Source organism: Mirounga angustirostris, unplaced genomic scaffold, assembly GCF_029215605.1.
Source record: "Mirounga angustirostris isolate CCGP_5_RB_7025 unplaced genomic scaffold, mMirAng1.0.hap1 SCAF_11, whole genome shotgun sequence".
Taxonomy (NCBI): domain Eukaryota; kingdom Metazoa; phylum Chordata; class Mammalia; order Carnivora; family Phocidae; genus Mirounga; species Mirounga angustirostris.
The window spans coordinates 42,541,931-42,561,667 of NW_026991719.1; the positions used below are offsets into that span (position 1 = coordinate 42,541,931).

The 19,737-nt window shown below is 43.4% G+C and overlaps 1 long non-coding RNA gene across 1 annotated transcript in view; it reads left to right on the forward strand.

Annotated features, from left to right (window-relative positions):
• LOC129045875 (uncharacterized) overlaps positions 1-19,362 on the forward strand; it is an 89,094-nt gene extending 69,732 nt beyond the window's left edge. Inside the window, exons 3-4 of the long non-coding RNA XR_008506271.2 lie at positions 18,487-18,651; positions 19,162-19,362. This is a non-coding gene — a long non-coding RNA (uncharacterized LOC129045875). The remainder of the gene's footprint in view (positions 1-18,486; positions 18,652-19,161) is intronic.
• Positions 19,363-19,737: the final 375 nt, after the last annotated feature.

Genomic DNA, 19,737 nt, shown 5'->3' on the forward strand with positions numbered 1-19,737 from the left:
AAATCTCCTTTCTACCTGCTTCTAAGTCAAAACCCCTGAGCTTGGCCCATGTTTTCATTGCAGTTCCTATCTTCGGTCGGGAAGTGCTCTTGGAATGGCTGCAATTTGTAATGAGGCAGCTTGCCACAAGAAATCTAGTGGGTTGAATTGTGTCCCTGCAAATGATATATCCGATTTCTAGCCCCCCATACCTGTGAAGGTGAACTTACGTGGACATAGGTTGTGAAAATTAATAAAAGGAAATCTTGTTTAGAATGGAGTCCAGGAGGTCAGCAGGGGGAGCTCTAATGTCCTACCGCTGGTCAGGTGCAGACCGGACAGGTAGAGATGAACCTTGCATGTGGAAGTGACTTTCCTATCCCAGGAGGAGGAAGAAAGGCTTTCCTCCTCCCCTGGCAACAACCCAGCAAGTGAGAGACACTCACGACTTGGCCAGTGGAAGGCCACTACACTTTGAACTCCCAGTTTATTACAGTGGCCTTTTTGTTTATAACAGCCTATCCAACTTCCCCCTTTTCTCTATAAAAGAGCATTCCTCGGGCGCCTGGGTGGCTGAGTTGGTTAAGCGACTGCCTTGGGCTTCAGTCATGATCCCAGAGTCCCAGGATCGAGTCCCGCATCAGGCTCCCTGCTCTGTGGGTAGTCTGCTTCTCCCTCTGACCCAACCCCCTCTTGTGCTCTCTCTCTCTCTCTCAAATAAATAAATAAAATAGAATCTTAAAAAAAAAAAGAGCGTTCCTCTACTTTGTTCTGCAAACTAGCCCATGGTTCTTCCGTAGCTTGCTTGTTGCCGATTGCAATTCTCTGCTATTGCTGAATAAACCTCTCTTTGCTGGTAAGATAACTGGTGGTTTTATTTTTAAGGTTAACAGGGACTTTGCAGAGGTTATTCAGTTAAGGGGAGATCATCCTGGATTTAGGGTGGGCCCTAAATCTGATGATTGAGGTCCCTTATGAAAGAAACGAGAAGGAGGTTTGAGACCGAGACACAGAGGAGAAAGCCTCGTGACCACAGAGGCAGAGATTGGAGTTGTGCTGCTACAATCCAAGGAATGTCTGGGACCACTTGAAGCTGGGAGAGGCAAGGAAGGATTCTCCCCTACAGCCTTGAGAGGGAGCATGACCCTGATGACACCTTGATTTCAGACTTCTGGCCTCCAGAACTGTGAAAGAAGAAATTTCTGTTGTTTTAAGTCACCAAACAACAATGTGTTAGTTTGTTACAGCAGCCCTAGGGAACTAATAAGCTGCCTGAAGGAAGGACAGTTATTCGTTAATGGATATGTCCAGAGAAACTCGCATACCTGTTTGCTAGTGCTTTCCCATCTGGGTGTGTTTAGAGCATCAGGAGAGGCAGGAAGCCTCCCAGTAGCCATCTGGTCTCCCTCCCCATCTCCGGGCAGAGCCAGCACCTGCACATGGATGGTCCCAGACTGCATGTGGCGGGGTTACCAAGTGGGATACATCACATGGGAGGCACCTGTAGACCTCTTCACATGGAGGCAGAATACACACATAGCTCTATAAATGTTCTCCCGGAAAGGTCTGGCCTGAAGCATAATGGCAGTAAGGTAATTACATCTCCGCAGGAACGCAAATTGCCAGTTACCATAGTGCTAAGCAGTAGCTGCTAATTTTCTTCTTTGACCAACAATGTCTTGAAATTACTCTTGATGAAATAGGATCGACATTATTTTCCTCTGTATGCATTGCATCTATCAATTGAAATGGAAGAAAAAAAATTCATTACCAGCTTTCATAGATAGATAGATAGAGATATTTAGGATTATCCCTCAGGACTCACAGAAGCCAATGGAAAGGAAAGGTTGTAATACTAAGTGCATATACTTTAAGGGGATGGCAAATAAGAACAAAGCCCTGCTAGCTTACATGGACAGCTTTGTATCCTACCCTGTGGGCCCACAGGGTGTGTGTGTGTGTGCCAGAGGGAACCTGAGGTGGCCAGCTCTTCACAACTTCTGTCCTATAGACAGTTGCTTACCCCACTCCTCACCACTGGAATCATTTGAAATATATAGCATCTGGGGTGCATGGGTGGCTCAGTCTGTTAAGCGTCTGCCTTCGGCTCGGGTCGTGATCCCAGGGTCCTGGGATCGAGCCCCGCATCGGGCTCCCTGCTTAGTGGGAAGCCTGCTTTCCCTCTCCCACTGCCCCTGCTTGGGTCCCCCTCTCGCCGTGTCTCTCTCTGTCAAATAAATAAATAAGATCTTAAAAAGAAAAATATATAGCATCTAAAAGTGATAAAATGCACAGTGGACCCAAGTAGCAGGATTTCTGACAATGAGGACCCACAGCTCAAATCAACAAAGAGAGAGCTGGGCTGCTGTGAGTGTCGCAGAGGCTCATGGTCTAACAGCCCGAAGGCGGCAGTAGCACAGATGCAGGGGATATTTGTGTCCTCCCATCTGCTGGAAGCCACTCTGGTACCTCCTACCTCACCTCTGAAGTTTCCTTTGAGGGAAGAGGGAGTGGAATGTGTGCAAGTTTTGACAGTGAATTCAACCTCCTCTCCCAGCAGAGCTAAAGGGCCTACTTCCCAAATGATCCCGTCTGACATTTAGATAACACTGGATTCAGTCCATCCCTCTCAGAGGAATTAACAAGTCAGGTCTCTCTGTCCAGGAGAGGACAACAGCAGAACATCTAGCTTGTTTTCTCACACAGAACTCTGAGCACTACGCAGCCTGGACATGCTCCCATTCAACACCTTTTAATGGAACAAGTTCATGCTAGGTAATAAACAGTAAATACAACCATTATCCATTTTGCCATCTTCAACCAATCCCTGGATGAGTTTCCAAAATCTAATTAAAATGTTTGAATAAGAGGGCGCCTGGGTGGCTCAGTCAGTTAAGCGTCTGCCTTCAGCTCAGGTCAAATGCCAGACTCATGCTGAGCCCAAGAAGTCCAAGATCAAGGTGTCTGCAGCTTTGGTTTCTGGCGAGGCCTCTCCTCCTGGCTTGCCGACAACCACCTTCTTGCTGTGGGCTTACGTGGCGTCTTCTTTATGAGTTTAGAGAGAGAGGGAGAGTGAGCTTTCTTGTGTCTCTTCTATTTTTTAAAATTTATTTTTAGATTTTATTTTTTTTAAGATTTTATTTATTTATTTGATGGAGAGAGACACAGCGAGAGAGGGAACACAAGCAGGGGGAGTGGGAGAAGGAGAAGCAGGCCTCCCGCTGAGCAGGGAGCCTGATGTGGGATCATGACTGAGACGAAGGCAGACACCCAACGACTGAGCCACCCAGGCGCCCCTAATTTTAGATTTTAAAATTTTCACTCCAGTATAGTTAACATACAGTGTTATATTAATTTCAGGTGTACAGTATAGTGATTCAGCAATTCTATACATTACTCAGTGCTCATCATGATAAGTGAACTCCTTAATCCCCATCACCTATTTCACTCATCCTACCCCTTGCCACCTCCCCGGGCATAAGCATCAGTTTGTTCTCAGTTAAGAGTCTGTTTTTTTTGGTTTGTCTCTTTTTTTTCTTTGTTTGTATTGTTTCTTAGATCCCGCATATAAGTGCAATCATATGGTATTTGTCTTTCTCTGATTGGCTTATTTTGCTTAACATTATACTCTCTATCTCCATCCATGTTGTTGCAAATGGCAAGATTTCATTCTTTTTATGGCTGAATAATATTCCATTGTGTGTATAAATTGTATATATACCACTTCTTCTTTATCCATTCATCAATCAGTGGACACTGGGGCTGCTTCCGTAATTTGGCTACTGTAAATAATGCTTCAGTAAACAAAGGGGTGCATATATCTTTTCAAATTAGTGTGTTAATATTTGTTGGGTAAATACCAGTAGTGGAATTACTGGATCATATGGTAGTTCTATTTTTAAGTTTTTGAGGAAACTCCATGATGTTTTGCAGAGTGGCTGCACCAGTTTGCATTCCCACCAACAGTGCACGAGGGTTCCTTTTTCTCCACATCCTTGACAACACTTGTTTCTTGTGTTTTGGATTGATGTCTCTTCTTTGAGGGATACTAATCCTATTGGATCAGGGCCCTGCCCTTATGACCTTATTTAACCTTAACTACCTCCTTGAAGGCCTTATCTCCAAATATAGTCACACTGGGGGTTAGGGCTTCAACATATGAGTTTGGGTGCTGGGTGGTGGGGGGGGGGCGGGGAGACAGGATTCAGTCCAAAGCAGAGGGGAATCTATAGGCAGTGGAACAGCTTCCCTGAGAAACTGTGGGCATGGGGACTCCATTCCCAGGGGAAGTAAAAGCTCGTTGGGCTGGTCCAGTTGCGTGCAACATGCTGTAGGGAGAACCAATTTCTGGCCATTTGGTGATGTGAGAAAGGGAAGGGCAGACTAAAAGCTCAGGTTGCTTGGGAAATAACATCATTTGATGAATGCTTTAATCTGGTAACCTCTCTGTCTCTCTCTCATAGTGGAATACTTGTGCATTCTTACTGCACAGATAGTACTAGGTTAGGAAGGAAGGAACAAATGCATGAACAAATGAACAAAGGAATGGATGAATAAATGAATGAATGAAGAAATTAGAGCCAGTAGAACTGTAGAAATGCAACTACAACCCCCCGGGGGGAAAATGGGGACTGAGAGGCAGTGCGTTCTCTTGATCATGCAAGCAGTTACTGGCAATTTGTTCTGGCCAGCAGAACATCTGATAGCACGACTCCAGGTGGCTGTGTAATGACCAATCTAGGAATAGAAATGGAATTGTTATTTTTTTCTGCCTGAAGACATTTTTTCTGTCCTTTGATGTAAAGGCCAAAGGCTATTCACCATGCCACTGAGAATTATAAAACCTTTCTGAAATATTCATCAAAGTTCTTTTTTTTAAATATATATTTTTAAAGATTTTATTTATTTATTTGACAGAGACAGAGACAGCGAGAGCAGGAACACAAGCAGGGGGAGTGGGAGAGGGAGAGGGAGAAGCAGGCTTCCCGCGGAGCAGGGAGCCCGACGTGGGACTCGATCCCAGGACTCTGGGATCATGACCTGAGCCGAAGGCAGCTGCTTAACGACTGAGCCACCCAGGCGCCCTTCATCAAAGTTTTGGACTGAATGTGTGATAGATAGGAAAACTGGGCTAATTTAAATCCCTACCAGAATTCATGAGGTAAAATGAGATATAAAAATTATAGCAGCAAAGACTCCTGTGGAAGCCACCACACCCAGTGCTGTGAGCTCATAGACAGCCACTGGTTTTCATTTCCCTGGTGGCTGAATGGGAATCAGGCAGTGGCCAAAGGGAATGCAAAGAAATGCTCCTCTCTTACTATGATGGTGTAGATCTCATGGGCTCTTCACAATGGCATGTGGGTCAGTGTTTACTGTAGCCTGGACTAGTACCCCTTTCTTATGGCATCTTAAGAGAAATAATCTCCAGGCTTGATAGAAACCCTTGATCTTCTTGCTTCAAAAGCTTGGAGGTCAATGAATTATTCACATTCCCATCTCCTTTCACCCTGATTTGTTAACCTGATACTTGCCAAATCAGGCCAAAAAGAAAGCAGGTAGAACCTTGACCTTCCAATTTTAGATAAATACCAATCTCTACGTTAAAGGCTATACAAATATTTGTGACTTTATCACTGGGACACAGAATTGGTGTATTATCTCCAGGTGATCCTCTTCTCTCTGCATTTGTATTTATATATTTATATATGAAGTTTAAGTTATTTATAAGGGTATCTGTCTATATCTATATTGATCAGTTGCTGTAATGGACAGAAGGAGGGAAAGAGAGACAAACTCATCAGTCGATGTCACATCATGGTAGAACATAAGGCTCGAACATAGGTTCAACCTTACCGAAACCCAGCTGGTCTGACCTTGGGAAGGACTTCCTCTCATTGAGCCTCAGGGCCTCCATCTGCAAATCCAGAGAATGAATTCATCTTTACTAAAAGCCCATCCAGTCTTTTTTTTTTTTTTTTTAAGATTTTATTTATTTATTTATTGGAGAGCGAGCGAGAGAGAAACAGCATGAGAGAGGAGAGGGTCAGAGGGAGAAGCAGGCTCCCCGCTGAGCCGGGAGCCCGATGTGGGGCTCGATCCCAGGACCCTGGGATCATGACCTGAGCCGAAGGCAGGCGCTTAACCAACTGAGCCACCCAGGCGCCCGCCCATCCAGTCTTTTGAATCTATAATCGTAAGTGTGACGGTCAGATGCTCTTCCATACTCTGCCACCTGGAGAGTGCATTCTGCTTTTATTTTCCATTTTGGTGATAGGGAATTTGAAGCCAGGCAAGGTTATGAGAGGCCCAGAGCAATTGGTGATGGAGGCTCATCTCCAATTCAAGGCTTTGGCTCCTGGCTCTCTGCTGCATTAACTGTCTTTTAGGTATGTGTTGACATCATATTGGCCTATTCACAATGCCATCCTGAATGACACCACGGACTGGGCAGAAATGTTACATTATTAAAACATTTTGCAGAGTCTTCTTAATGAGGTTTATACTCCTAGAAAGCAGACATAACAGCAAGCACATAAATCATTTATAGTATTATTTTTAGTTCCTGACTATTACCAAAAAAGTTTGAAGCAATTTACACTAAAAACAGGAATTACAATCTTAAAAAGCCAGGAGGAAAATTTGGGCAGAGAAGTCGCTGAGAAGCATCCCCAAACTAATGGCTAGGGAAAATAGACCTCTCCCTCTCTCTTTTTCTCTCTTCTTTCTTTTTCCTTCTCTTTCCCCTCTTGACTTGTATTAAGTTTTCCCTGTTATTTTCTCTTTTCTGTCCTTTTCTGCTTTCCCATCTATCTGGTGAAAGGTAAATTGAGTCAGGTTTCTGAAACTTAAAGCCAAAATCATCCTAGTAGACACATTTAATTCTCATGGCAGCTCATTAGGTATGAACTTTTATTACCCCCATTTTACAGATGAAGAAACTTGGGCACAGAAGGGTTAAAAATTGCCTAAAGTCACACAGCTGATAAATATGTGGAGCTGGGATTTTAATCAAGAAAGTCTGAATGGCTACACAATTAACCATTAATTTATATGCTCGTAAGTGTGAAGTCAGATTATAAACCAGGTCTGTTTGATTCAGGCCCCAATGATTTTTTTTTTAAAGATTTTATTTATTTATTTGAGACAGAGAGAATGAGAGACAGAGAGCATGAGAGGGAGGAGGGTCAGAGGGAGAAGCAGACTCCCCGCCGAGCAGAGAGCCCGATGCGGGACTTGATCCCGGGACTCCAGGACCATGACCTGAGCCGAAGGCAGTCGCTTAACCAACTGAGCCACCCAGGCGCCCAAGCCCCAATGATTTTGACTTTTAGACTCTGCTACCTGTGATAAAAATGATGATAAACATCACAACAAGTGCCCTCTTTAATCCCCATCACCCATCTAGCCCATCCACCCCACCTCCCTCCATCAACCCTCAGTTTGTTCCCCACCTTAAAGAGTCACTTAATGACTTGTTTCCCTCTCTCCTTTTGTTGCAATGAGCCCTGGGTGTTGTATATGTGATGAATCACTGGATTCTACTCTAGAAACCAGTATTGCACTGTATGTTAACTAATAAATTTTTTTTTTTTTAAAGATTTCATTTATTTATTTGACAGAGAGAGACACAGCGAGAGAGGGAACACAAGCAGGGGGAGTGGGAGAGGGAGAAGCAGACTTCCCGCTGAGCAGGGAGCCCGATGCGGGGCTCGATCCCAGGACCCTGGGATCATGACCTGAGCTGAAGGCAGACGCTTAACGACTGAGCCACCCAGGCGCCCCATTAACTAATAAAATTTAAATAAAAAATAAATTAAAAAAAATGATGAGCATACAGTAGTGATTACTGTAGCTGACGTTTATGTTTTTAATTTTTATTTATTTATTTATTTATTTAGTTTTAAAGATTTTATTTATTTATTTGACACAGAGAGAGAGCACAAGCAGGGGAGTGGCAAAGGGAGAGGGAGCAGGGAGCCCATGCGAGGCTTGATCCTAGGACCCTGAGATCATGACCTGAGCCGAAGGCAGACGCTTAGCGGACTGAGCCACCCAGGTGCCCCTGTAGGTGACATTTACTGAGCTTTTATAGTACGTCAGCATTAGTCTAAATATGTTAAATAAATTAACTCATTTAATCTTCACAAAAACCCTATGAGTTAGAAATACCATGAGGTATTTAGAAATACTCATTTCTATTCACATTCATATACTGAGGAACAGAAAGTTTATTTCTAAAAGTTTTTAATTAAGATATAATTCACATACCATAAAATTTACCCTTTTAAAGTATAAAATTTAGTGATTTTTAGGATATTCATTATGTTGCACAACCATCGCCACTATATAATTGTAGGACATTTTCATTACCCCAAAAAGAAGGCCTGTATGAATTCGCACTCCCCCCAGCCCCTGGCAACCACTAATCTACTTTCTGTCTCTATGGATTTGCCCATTCTGGACATTTCATATAAATGGAATCATACAATATGTGGCCTTTTGTGTCTGGTTTCTTTCACTTGGAATAGAGAAAAACAGCTACCATTTATTGGTTGCCATGACTACTGTGTCCTAAACACTGTTATGGAGCTTTGTGTGCATTATCTCTAATCCCCCCAATAACCTTGTGGCAGAGTAAAACTATTATCTTCATTTTAATGGGAATACTGAGTCACAGTGCTGTTCAGTAACCTGAATAGAGTGCAACAGCTTATAAACGGCAGAGTTAAAATGCAAACCTAGGTCTCTCTGTATCCAGATCCCACACCCTTTGCCCTACATCCCTCTGCCTCAAGGTCACATGAAAATGTGGGATAGTAACATGGTGGTCTTGAAGCCTGGGCAAAGGAGTCAAGTCAGCCTGATGGTGGTGGAAAGTACAGCCCCAAGCTCTCCTGGACTGGTGCCTGTCGTGGGGTCAGGGTAGGGGGCACCCCCTCCTGAGCCTGTGCCGTAGACCTCAACAAACTTATCTGCCGAGGTCCTGCTTGACCTCTTCTCTCTGGAGCTCCCTTGAGGCCCCAGGTACACTCTTTGGTTTTACTCAGTTTGGATGTGTAGGTTGAAGAACTTGTATGGTGGAATTTCTGAGAGCCATTTATGCTGTTATCTATCCTGACACTTTCTCCCAATGTAAAAATCTTCAAGCTGTGCCCTGGTGGGATCTGGGGTAATGCACTTTGAATGGAGAGGATCACATCTGATTGATAAAGCTGAGATGTGCACCGGGCCGTGGTGATAAATTATTCTTTGTTGGCTTTGGAGGATTTCACATAAAAGAAAAAGTGGTATCTCAAAGAGCAGAATCCTAGAATGTTAGAGTTGGAAGTGACCGCCCCCGCCCCCTGACCGAGTATTTAGCCTTTCTTTTTAGAGACAAATAAATCTACCAAGTCCCAGAAAGGAGTGTGGCACAGGGAATGTGGTGCGCTGGCTGCTTAACTCTGTGAGGCCTTGGCCCCAGTAATCCCCAAATTTCAGTGACACACAAACATATCAGGTGGTACTTGTATCGTAGACTCTTCTGGCTCTTGGTGCTGCCATATCACTGGCTCTCTTTTGTGAAAATGTGCCCTCTGCGGGATGGATCCTGGTCACTACCCAGAGCACTGATGATGATGATCATGATGATGAATGACAACATCATCTCCGAAAACCCCAAGAGTTGTGGAAATGACTCATGTTCTAGTGGTTCGCAAGGATGCCTCAGGGTACCAGCCCCCCAGCTGCCACCTCTCCTCAAAGTCACTCATCTAATGTGCCCCCTTCTCCTCCTAAAGGACCACTAGGGCAGCCTGAGAGGGGTGAGGAGACAGCGCAGGTCAGCCAAGCAGAACAAAAATACCCAGCACTACAATTAGCTCTTCCCATGTACCAGCCCCTAGAGTTCTTTCATTTACATTTTGCACACAAGCAGACGTTTATACTAATGTTTATGGACAATGAAGAATTCAGTGATGTTTTCCATGCTTTGTATAAGAAGACACAGAAATGGATACTACTGTTCTAGAAATAGTGCTTTCCAAAAGAGTTTGTTTCAATGATTTGGAAAATAGAGGTCCAAACAGCTCATTTCTTCAGATTGCTGAACTGATTTGCTGTTACTGCATCTAGAGGCCTTTAAGAGTCACTGTTGAGTTCTCAGGTGAAGCAGGAAGCTGGCAGGAAAGAGGGTATCTGGAGGAAAATCTTTGTCTTTTTGACATTGGGGACAGTGTGCCTCAGGCTCCCCTTTTTAACTTTTTATCTTGAGATAATTTTAGACTTACAAAAGGATTTTGAAAATGGTACAGAGTAGTTCCCTTATGCTCTTCACCCAGCTTCCCCTTATGTTAACATCTTATATAACCGTAGAATATTTATCAAAAGGCATTAACCTTGATACAATACTGTTAACCAAACTATAGAATTTATTCAGATCTCATCAGTTTTTCTTTTTTTTTTTTTTTAAAGATTTTATTTATTTATTTGACAGAGAGAGAGAGACAGCGAGAGAGGGAACACAAGCAGGGGGAGTGGGAGAGGGAGAAGCAGGCTTCTCGCGGAGCAGGGAGCCCGATGTGGGGCTCGATCCCAGGACCCTGGGATCACGACCCGAGCCGAAGGCAGATGCTTAACAACTGAGCCACCCAGGCGCCCCTCTCATCAGTTTTTCCACTGAAGTCCTTTTTCTGTTCCAGGATTTCACATTGCCTTTGTTGCCTTATTCATGTCATGTCTTCTTGGTCTCTTCCTTAGTCTGGGACAGTTCCTCAGTCTTTCCCTGTCATGCATGACCTTGACATTTTTGAAGATTAGGGGTCAGGTATTTTGTAGAACATCCCTCAATTTGGGTTTGTCTGATGTTTTTCTCATGATTAGAATAGAAATTTCTCATGACTAGATAGATAGGGGAGCATTTTGGGGTTAAATTTAAGAAAGAACATTACTTTTCTCTGGCTTCCTTCAACTCTCCCTCAATGTCCTCTGTCTCCATCTCCAGTCCTCCTCTCTCTACCCTCAGCAGCCAAGATTTTAAAAATACTTGCTCCTTGTCCAACCCAATGGTTGAGGCATGGGGCACAGCGGAATAAAGGTGCTTTTTTTCCCTTTTCTTTCTTTCTTTCTTTTTTTTTAAACAAGTGCCTTCAATCTCCAGGAAGGAATTCCAATCTCTTACATCAAGACTCCAAGGAGGTGGCACAGTGCTCCTTTTGAAATGGTTTGAGAAGAGGGGCAGTCCCTCCTGCAGCTGGGATTCATCATTACATTATTGTGTGAAAAACAATGATGTCCCATTAGCAAAATATTAAGCCTGCAGTTTTTTCTACTGAAGTCTGAAGGAGCTTTTTTTTTTTTTTTTTTAAAGATTTTTTATTTATTTATCTGACAGAGAGAGACGACAGCGAGAGAGGGAACACAAGTAGCGGGAGTGGGAGAGGGAGAAGCAGGCCTCCCGCTGAGCAGGGAGCCTGGTGCGGGGCCCGATCCCAGGACTCTGGGATCATGACCTGAGCCGAAGGCAGATGCCCAACGACTGAGCCACCCAGGTGCCCCTTAAGGGAGCTTCTTGAGATGGCTTCCCCACCTGGGTGATGAGACGTTTCATTTCAGAGGTACTGATATTTCTTATTTTTGGTGGAGGGAAAAACACTAACTCAGTTTTCTAGAATTTCTAGAAAGATGAGAAGTATTATGAAATCATCAACATTGTAGTTCAGAACATGATCTTTCCAATTTATGCCAATGGCTAAGATTATCTTTTTCTGATAAAACTTTAGGGCTTTAAAAAGTTTTTTTAATTTTAATTTTTAATTTAATTTAATTTTTTTTATTCAAGTATAATTAACATATAGTGTTATATTAGCTCTTCCCCCTCCAGTTGTGACTAAAGATCTGGTTCAGGAAGAAGCTAAAAGGAGGGCTTTCCTGGCAGGAGCCCATGTACCCAGGGCTGGGAAGTCAGTGGTGGGGATGGTGGACCTAGACCTCGTCACACCATGACTCTGAAGGCTTTTCTGTTTAGACAAGTGCTTTTTATAACATGGCCACTGTGTGTCCTTGGGCAAAATCCTTACCCTTTTTGAATGTCAGCATTTCATTTGTAAAGCGAATATACTGATCATTCTTGCCTTTTTAGGATTTTGGGTGTCAGAATGAAATAGCTTTGGGTTAGTATACAGAGTAGGCCCTCAATGAACATTAACTCCCTGAAATACCTTGGTAGGATAAGCAGCAGGCTGCAGAGGGGCAAAATCACTTAATCTAGAGCCAGACAACACTGACAATGCATTTAGGATCTAACTTGGGTATGGTCTTGAGTGAAGCAGATAGGCTCTCACCTGAAAACGAAGGAGTTCATTTAAATGGAACAAAGTGGTAATTGTTATGAAGGTACATGAGATGCAAAAGCTGTGGGGGACGAGAAGCTGATAAAAAAGGCAAGGGAGAAGGGAACTATCCAGAAATCTACTTTTTTGCATCTCACATATTTTCCCAAACCCTTTGTTTCCATGGAGAACACAAGCCCGATACAAATAAAACTGCAAACTACAGGTAGTTTTAGAGAAACTTAACCATAATAGTAATGGTAATATGCACCATATGTTGAGTGATGCAATGACCAAGACCTGAGCTGGATGCTTTACACAGAGTATGTTAATCTTCGATAAGAATCCTGCAAGGTAAGAATTACTGAACACAGTTTCCAGGCGAGGAAACTGAGTTTCTGATATGTTGAGCTAATATTCCAGGTTCTGCAGATAGGTCGCAGGGGTGATGGGATTCTAACTAGGGTTTCTTGGGCTTCAAATGGCTTGCTCTTTGCTTATGCCTGGCTATTTCTAATTTTCACCATGTGCTGGCCTTTCAAGTTGGTCTAATTAAGAGGCTACATTTATTTTCAGAAGCTGTAGCCGGACCATAAAGCCTTCCTGGTGTTCCTCTTTTAGAGTTGGTTTTCAGAAATACACAAAGGGGGCGCCTGGGTGGCTCAGTCGTTAAGCGTCTGCCTTTGGCTCAGGTCATGATCCCGGGGTCCTGGGATCGAGCCCCGCATCGGGCTCCCTGCTCTGCGGGGGGCCTGCTTCTCCCTCTCCCACTCCCCCTGCTTGTATCTCCCCTCTCGCTGTGTCTCTCTCTGTCAAATAAATAAATAAAATCTTTAAAAAAAAAAAAAAGAAGAAGAAATACACAAAGATATCAATCATTCCTGCTCCTTTCCAGCCATAGCCAGTGGTAATTTCACCTTTGGATTCTCTACCTTGTTTTTTTTCTTAAGATTTTATTTATTTATTTGTCAGAGAGAGAGAGAGAGAGAGCACAAGCAGGGGGAGTGGGAGAGGGAGAAGCAGACTCCCCGCCGAGCAAGGAGCCCGATGCGGGACTCGATCCCAGGACCCTGGGATCATGACCTGAGCCGATGGCAGACGCTTAACCGACTGAGCTACCCAGGCACCCTGATATCTCCTGTTGTACTTCTTTTTTTTCTCCTGTTCTATTTCTTGACCTGAGAGGCCATTTTGTTGGTGGTCACTTTATACTATAGTACATCAATTCTATGAAACACACGTGTGTGTGTGTGTGTGTGTGTGTGACTATGTCTGTGTGTGTGTGTGTCTGTGGCCTGTTGGGCTTCAGTTTCCTCATCTAAAAGTGAGGAATCTCTAAGGTCCCTTCAAATTCTAATAATTTGTATTTCTAGTGTCCTCTGATGACCAGGACTTGGCAGTGAGGGTAAGAAACCATTGCTGAAAGACCCCCCCATACAGGGCTTCAACTCAGTCCGGGTGGGAGCAGAGGGGACATGATCTATGGAACTGAAATGCCCCAGCTTTCCTTCTGGGTCCCTTCCTCCATGCCACTTCATATGGTAACAAGCGGCTGAAGACACTGTGCACAGGTTTCTTCAGCAAGTCCTCTGTCATGTTTTATTGCTTGGGAATTGCTCAACTGATGTGCATGTGCTTCTTGCTTTGGCTCATTTCACTCATTCACAACAAAGATGGCAGTCCTGCCAGGTCAACAAAACACAGTTAAATACACTGCAAATCATGCAACACATTCAACACGTGTTTTCCTACCACATATCACATATTCAGACAGAGCGGGGCTTGGACTCGGATCCCCTCAACCCTTACCACCAAATCCAGCATTCCAGGATAGCTAAAACTCTACGCTCTTGAGTAGCTATCTTGTAGAAATGCGGAGACAAGATTCTTTTTGAAAGGAGGGACTTGGGATGCCTCGGTGGCTCAGTTGGTTAAGCATCTGCCTTCAGCTCAGGTCATGATCCTGGAGTCCCTGGATCGAGTCCCGGATTGGGCTCCTTGCTCAGCAGGGAGTCTGCTTCTCCCTCTGCCTGCCGCTCCCCATGCTTGTGCTCTCTCTCTCTCCCTCAACCTCTCTCTCTCTCTGACAAATAAAGAAATAAAATCTTAAAAAGAAAGGAGGGACTTGACAAAGACTGGTGAAGACCAGACCAAACCAGTCAGTGCCAAGATGGATCCCAGTGCTAAACTTTCACCAACTTTCCCCCTCATCATTATACTAAAAACCATGCCCAGGGGTGGAGATCTAACATATTAATTAGATATGTGATATGTGAAGAAGCATGATCTTTAAGTACACAGGTGCTAATAAATTACTGCCTCTACATGCTTAGATCACCTTTTCACACCTAAGTTTCTTTAAAAAACCCTCCCTGACCTCTCTTTGGGGAGTCAGTCTGAGGATTGTTTCCTTTGTGCCGTTTCCCTTGTGCTCCAGCATGAACCTCAATAAAGCCTTGCCCGAAACTCCCATTTGACCCTTTGTCAATTTTTATTGTTTAGTGTGCCCAAGAGCCTGTTTTGGTAACATGGTGACCTCTAATATGCTGTACGACCTGGAGCATGTTATACTGTCTGGCACCTGTTTCTTCCTTAAAATGTCCAAGTTCAGGGCACTTGGGTGGCTCAGTCGTTAAGCGTCTGCCTTCGGCTCAGGTCATGATCCCAGGGTCCTGGGATCGAGCCCCGCATCGGGCTCCCTGCTCAGCGGGAAGCCTGCTTCTCCCTCCCCCCCCCCCACTTGTGTTCCCTCTCCCGCTGTGTCTCTCTCTGTCAAATAAATAAATACAGTCTTTAAAAAAAAAAGTGTCCAAGTTCTTTTTAAAATGTCCAAGTTGGATGAGCCTCGAAGTCCTGGCTCTAAAATTCTCTTGATCTCTCTATTGCATTAAACACAGAGGGCACCTGGGTGGCTCAGTCATTAAGGGTCTGCCTTCGGTTCAGATCATGATCCCAGGGTCCTGGGATTGAGCCCTGCGTCGGGCTCCCTCCTCGGCGGGAAGCCTGCTTCTCCCTCTCCCACTCCCCCTGCTTGTGTTCCCTCTCTCACTGTGTCTCTCTCTGTCAAATAAATAAATAAAAATCTTAAAAAAACAAAAAAACCCACATAAGTATATACAAAGATGTGTCTTAGAAAAAGCAACATGCAGGGCGTCTGGGTGGCTCAGTTGGTTAAGCGACTGCTTTCGGCTCAGGTCATGATCCTGGAGTCCAGGGATCGAGTCCCACATTGGGCTCCCTGCTCAGCAGGGAGTCTGCTTCTCCCTCCCACCCTACCCCCTCTTGGGCACTCTCTCTCTCTCTCAAATAAATAAATAAAATCTTAAAAAAAAAAAAAAGAAAAAAGAAAAAGCAACATGCATAGCTCTGTTCCTGAAGAGGGGTAGAGAATTGGATTGAAAGGCAGGCTGTGGCCCCATTGTGAATGGCCTCCAAGGACAACTGGAGGATGTTTGGACATTACCTTACTGCCATGGAGAATTACTGAAGGTTTTAGACCAGGGCAGTAGTGCTGAGGATAGTTTTAGATAATATAAAAATAAATATTCAGGAAGAAAGAGTAATAGGATAAGAAATATGGAATGAATCAGAAAGTCATTCTGGGCAGACTCTAAAAGATTTGGACTGTACCTCTTCTGTTTTCACAGGTGCATTTGTTTTGTTTTTAATAATGTAGCATTGAATATCACAATTTACAAGTTTTTATTTTTTTGAAGATTTTATTTATTTGACAGAGACAGCAAGGGAGGGAACACAAGCAGGGGGAGTGGGAGAGGGAGAAGCAAGGGGAGCGGGAGAAGGAGAAGAAGACTCCCCCCTGAGCAGGGAGCCCGATGCGGGGCTCGATCCCAGGACCCTGGGACCATGACCTGAGCCAAAGGCAGACGCTTAACGACTGAGCCACCCAGGTGCCCCACGATTTACAAGTTTTTAGTTGAAAAAAAAGTACCGATGAGGATGAAGAATTCTATTCCTCCTTTATTTCACTTTTTTGGGATAAATAACGTATTTTAAATGTCTTCTCAGAGAAGAGGAGCCATTCAGTACAACATGTCAGCATTGCTGTCCCCAAGGAGTAGGGACTCTGGAGACAAATGCTCCAGCTCCTTTATGGGAATCATTTACATCTGAGGGATGAAATAAAGTGATCTGCTTAACATTTATTTAATAGAAATAAGGTTTATTGGGGCGCCTGGGTGGCTCAGTTGGTTGAGCGACTGCCTTCGGCTTGGGTCGTGATCCTGGAGTCCCGGGATCGAGTCCCGCATCGGGCTCCCTGCTCGGCAGGGAGTCTGCTTCTCCCTCTGACCCTCCTCCCTCTCATGCTCTCTCTCTCTCATTCTCTCTCTCTCAAATAAATAAATAAAATCTTAAAAAAAAAAAAAAGAAAGAAGGTTTATTGACAACTTCTAAAACAAAGTCTGGTTCAACTCTTTACCAAACTATTCACCCTTTCTATGCTTTAATTTTCTTGTCTGCGGGGTGAGCTAATGAGAGTACATACCTCAGGGTTATAAGGATCGAACAATGTAATTTTTTAAGATGAGAGTCTTCATTATTCAATTAATGCTGACAGGAAAACAGTTTCACAGTTTAGAAAAACTAATAATAAATGCAAACTTTCAGGATTATACTTCATACCTTATAGCAGAATACATCCCAGATGAATTAAAAATAAGCATATTTTTTTAAAGATACTTAATATATGTAAAGGATCTTCACCAATAGAGAAGAAAAAGAATAGGAAAACGGGCTAAGGACACAGACAGTTCACCGAGTACAGTTGTTATGTAAAGTACACAGCACTCTATCTTGGAAGTGTCATTTCTAAGGAAATGGAGATGCATGAGGATGTACCCATAGAGTTTCCTTCTAAAGTATTAATAGTATACATTGTGGAATTATGGAGGAGCTTATTGATCCGTATCTTCTAAAAAACAATAAATATGTATTACTTGTTTTTTTTTAATATGTATTACTTGTACAGTTGTGTGTGTATTTTTTTTTTTTTAAAGAAAAGAGGTCCTGGACAAAATGGTGAAAATAAAGAATTTTCCTTCACTTTGTGAAATCTGTTTCCTTTTCTACAGCACTCCTTCCCTCCTTCCAGTGTAATTCCCCACATGGTTTCAAAGATTCAGTCCTAACTCTTAGGCACACCTGATTCCTAGCCCAAGTCACACAGTTGCACTCTCTCTCAGCCACTGTGGTACCTCTGGACTTCACCGACTGCTCCCACTACTCTGTGCTATTGGCTGAAAGGAGTGAACGTAGTTATACAAAGCAATATCCAGTAGTCTAGAGATAAGTTAGAACACAGCTCCTGCTGGTGAGGGCAAGGGAACCAGTTATTTCATCTTTGCATGGGAAAGTTGGCCCTGTGCATTAGGATTCAGTGATTCCCATGGCCTGAGTAAAATGGCATGCTTCCAGAGGGATGCACAGGGGAAATCCCTGGCTTTCTTGGCCAGCAGCCTCCCTTGGCTGTTCCCTTGGAGGATGACAAGTCTATTGCAGTACTCTTTCCAGCTGAGCCCTGGCACAGCCTCAGAATCCTGACCCAGGATTACTGAGCACAGTGCTATATCCTAGCTCCTCAGAGTATGGTCTTAGCATCACCCAGGAGTTTATTAAAGATGCCCATATTCAGGCCCCACTCCAAGCGTACTGAATCAGGATCTGGGTCTCATTTTCAGGAATTCTTATGTGGTATACTGCCATGGCAGAGAATTACCTAAATATAACCCAGTCATCCCATTTCACTGAGCATGGTTTGAGGTCACCTAGGATATTTTAGAAAAGGGTTTCATATGCATTATCTTATTCTCCACAACAATCCTACCAGGGTGATACCATTATCTTCTTCATTTGACAGATAAAGGGAATTGAGACATGGGGAGGGGCCAAATACTCTGAAAGTCGCTAAGCCTAGACTCAAATACTCCAGGTACCATGTGAACTTGGTGAAGGAAAATGATGTATGAGACAAGGTCTTGGAATAAAGCTTTTTATAATATTGAAGCATGCCCACAAATAACTTAGATAAAGAAGTATCCAGAAGTTCCAAGGGGGTACAAGTGAATGTCATAAACTTTTGAAGGAAGAAGAGGTCACCTTCAAGTTCAATGATCAGAGCAGATTTCATGAGGAGATGCTTTTTTGTTTTTTAAAAAAGATGTATTTATTTTTATTTTAGAGAGCAAGAAGAGAGGCAGAGGGAGAGAAACTCAAGCAGACTCCCTGCTGAGCAAGAAGCCTGACTTGAGGCTTGATCTCAAGACCCCGAAATCATAACCTGAGCTGAAATCAAGAGTTGGACGCTTAACCCACTGATCCACCCAGGCGCTCCCTCATGAAGAAGGTGCTTTTTATTTTTTTAAAGATTTATTTATTTATTTATTTATTTGAGAGAGAGAATGAGAGACAGAGAGCATGAGAGGGAGGAGGGTTAGAGGGAGAAGCAGACTCCCTGCCGAGCAGGGAGCCTGATGCGGGACTCAATCCCGGGACTCCAGGATCACGACCTGAGCCGAAGGCAGTTGCTTAACCAACTGAACCACCCAGGCGCCCCAAGAAGGTGCTTTTTAAATGTAACCTTGAAAGATGTAAGTAAGGGCTCTGGTAGGAAGAGAGTGAATGAATTACTATGTGGAAAGTAGAACACTCTTAAATAGGATCTGACATAGAGGAAATGCTCAGTGAATATCAGCTATTATAATGTATCTCTACTGTGTTATATTAATTTCAGGTGTACAGTATAGTGACTCAACAATTCCATACATCACCCAGTGCTCATCACGACATGTGCACTCCTTAATCCCCATCACCTGTGTCTTTTTTTTTTTTTTTAAAGATTTTATTTATTTGACAGAGAGAGACACAGCAAGAGAGGGAACACAAGCAGGGGGAGCGAGAGAGGAAGAAGCAAGCTTCCCGCGGAGCAGGGATCCCGATGTGGGGCTCGATCCCAGGGCCCTGGGATCATGACCTGAGCCCAAGGCAGACGCTTAATGACTGAGCCACCCAGGCGCCCCCCATCACCTGTTTCACCTGTTCCCCCCATCTCCCTCCCCTCTGGTAACCTTCAGTTTGTTCTCTGTAGTTAAGAGTCTGTTTCTTGATTTCTCTCTCTCTCTCTTTTTCCCTTTGCTCATTTGTTTTGTTTCTTAAATGGTATGGCAACTAACTGGAATTAAAATAAAGACTTAAATAAAATAAAAATAAAGTTGTTAAAAGTATACATTTTCATGACATAATAAATGAATTTGTGTAAAACTGAGCCAGAAAAAAGTTCAATTTAGGTATAAATTTGTTAAAATGGTATGTAGTGCATTATATAAAGAAACAGAAGATTTGTAATGTGTAAATTTATGCTATTACTCATCTGTTTTTTCACTCTCATTATGTTTTAGAAGTTACAAAATATTTTATTTTATTATTTATTTTT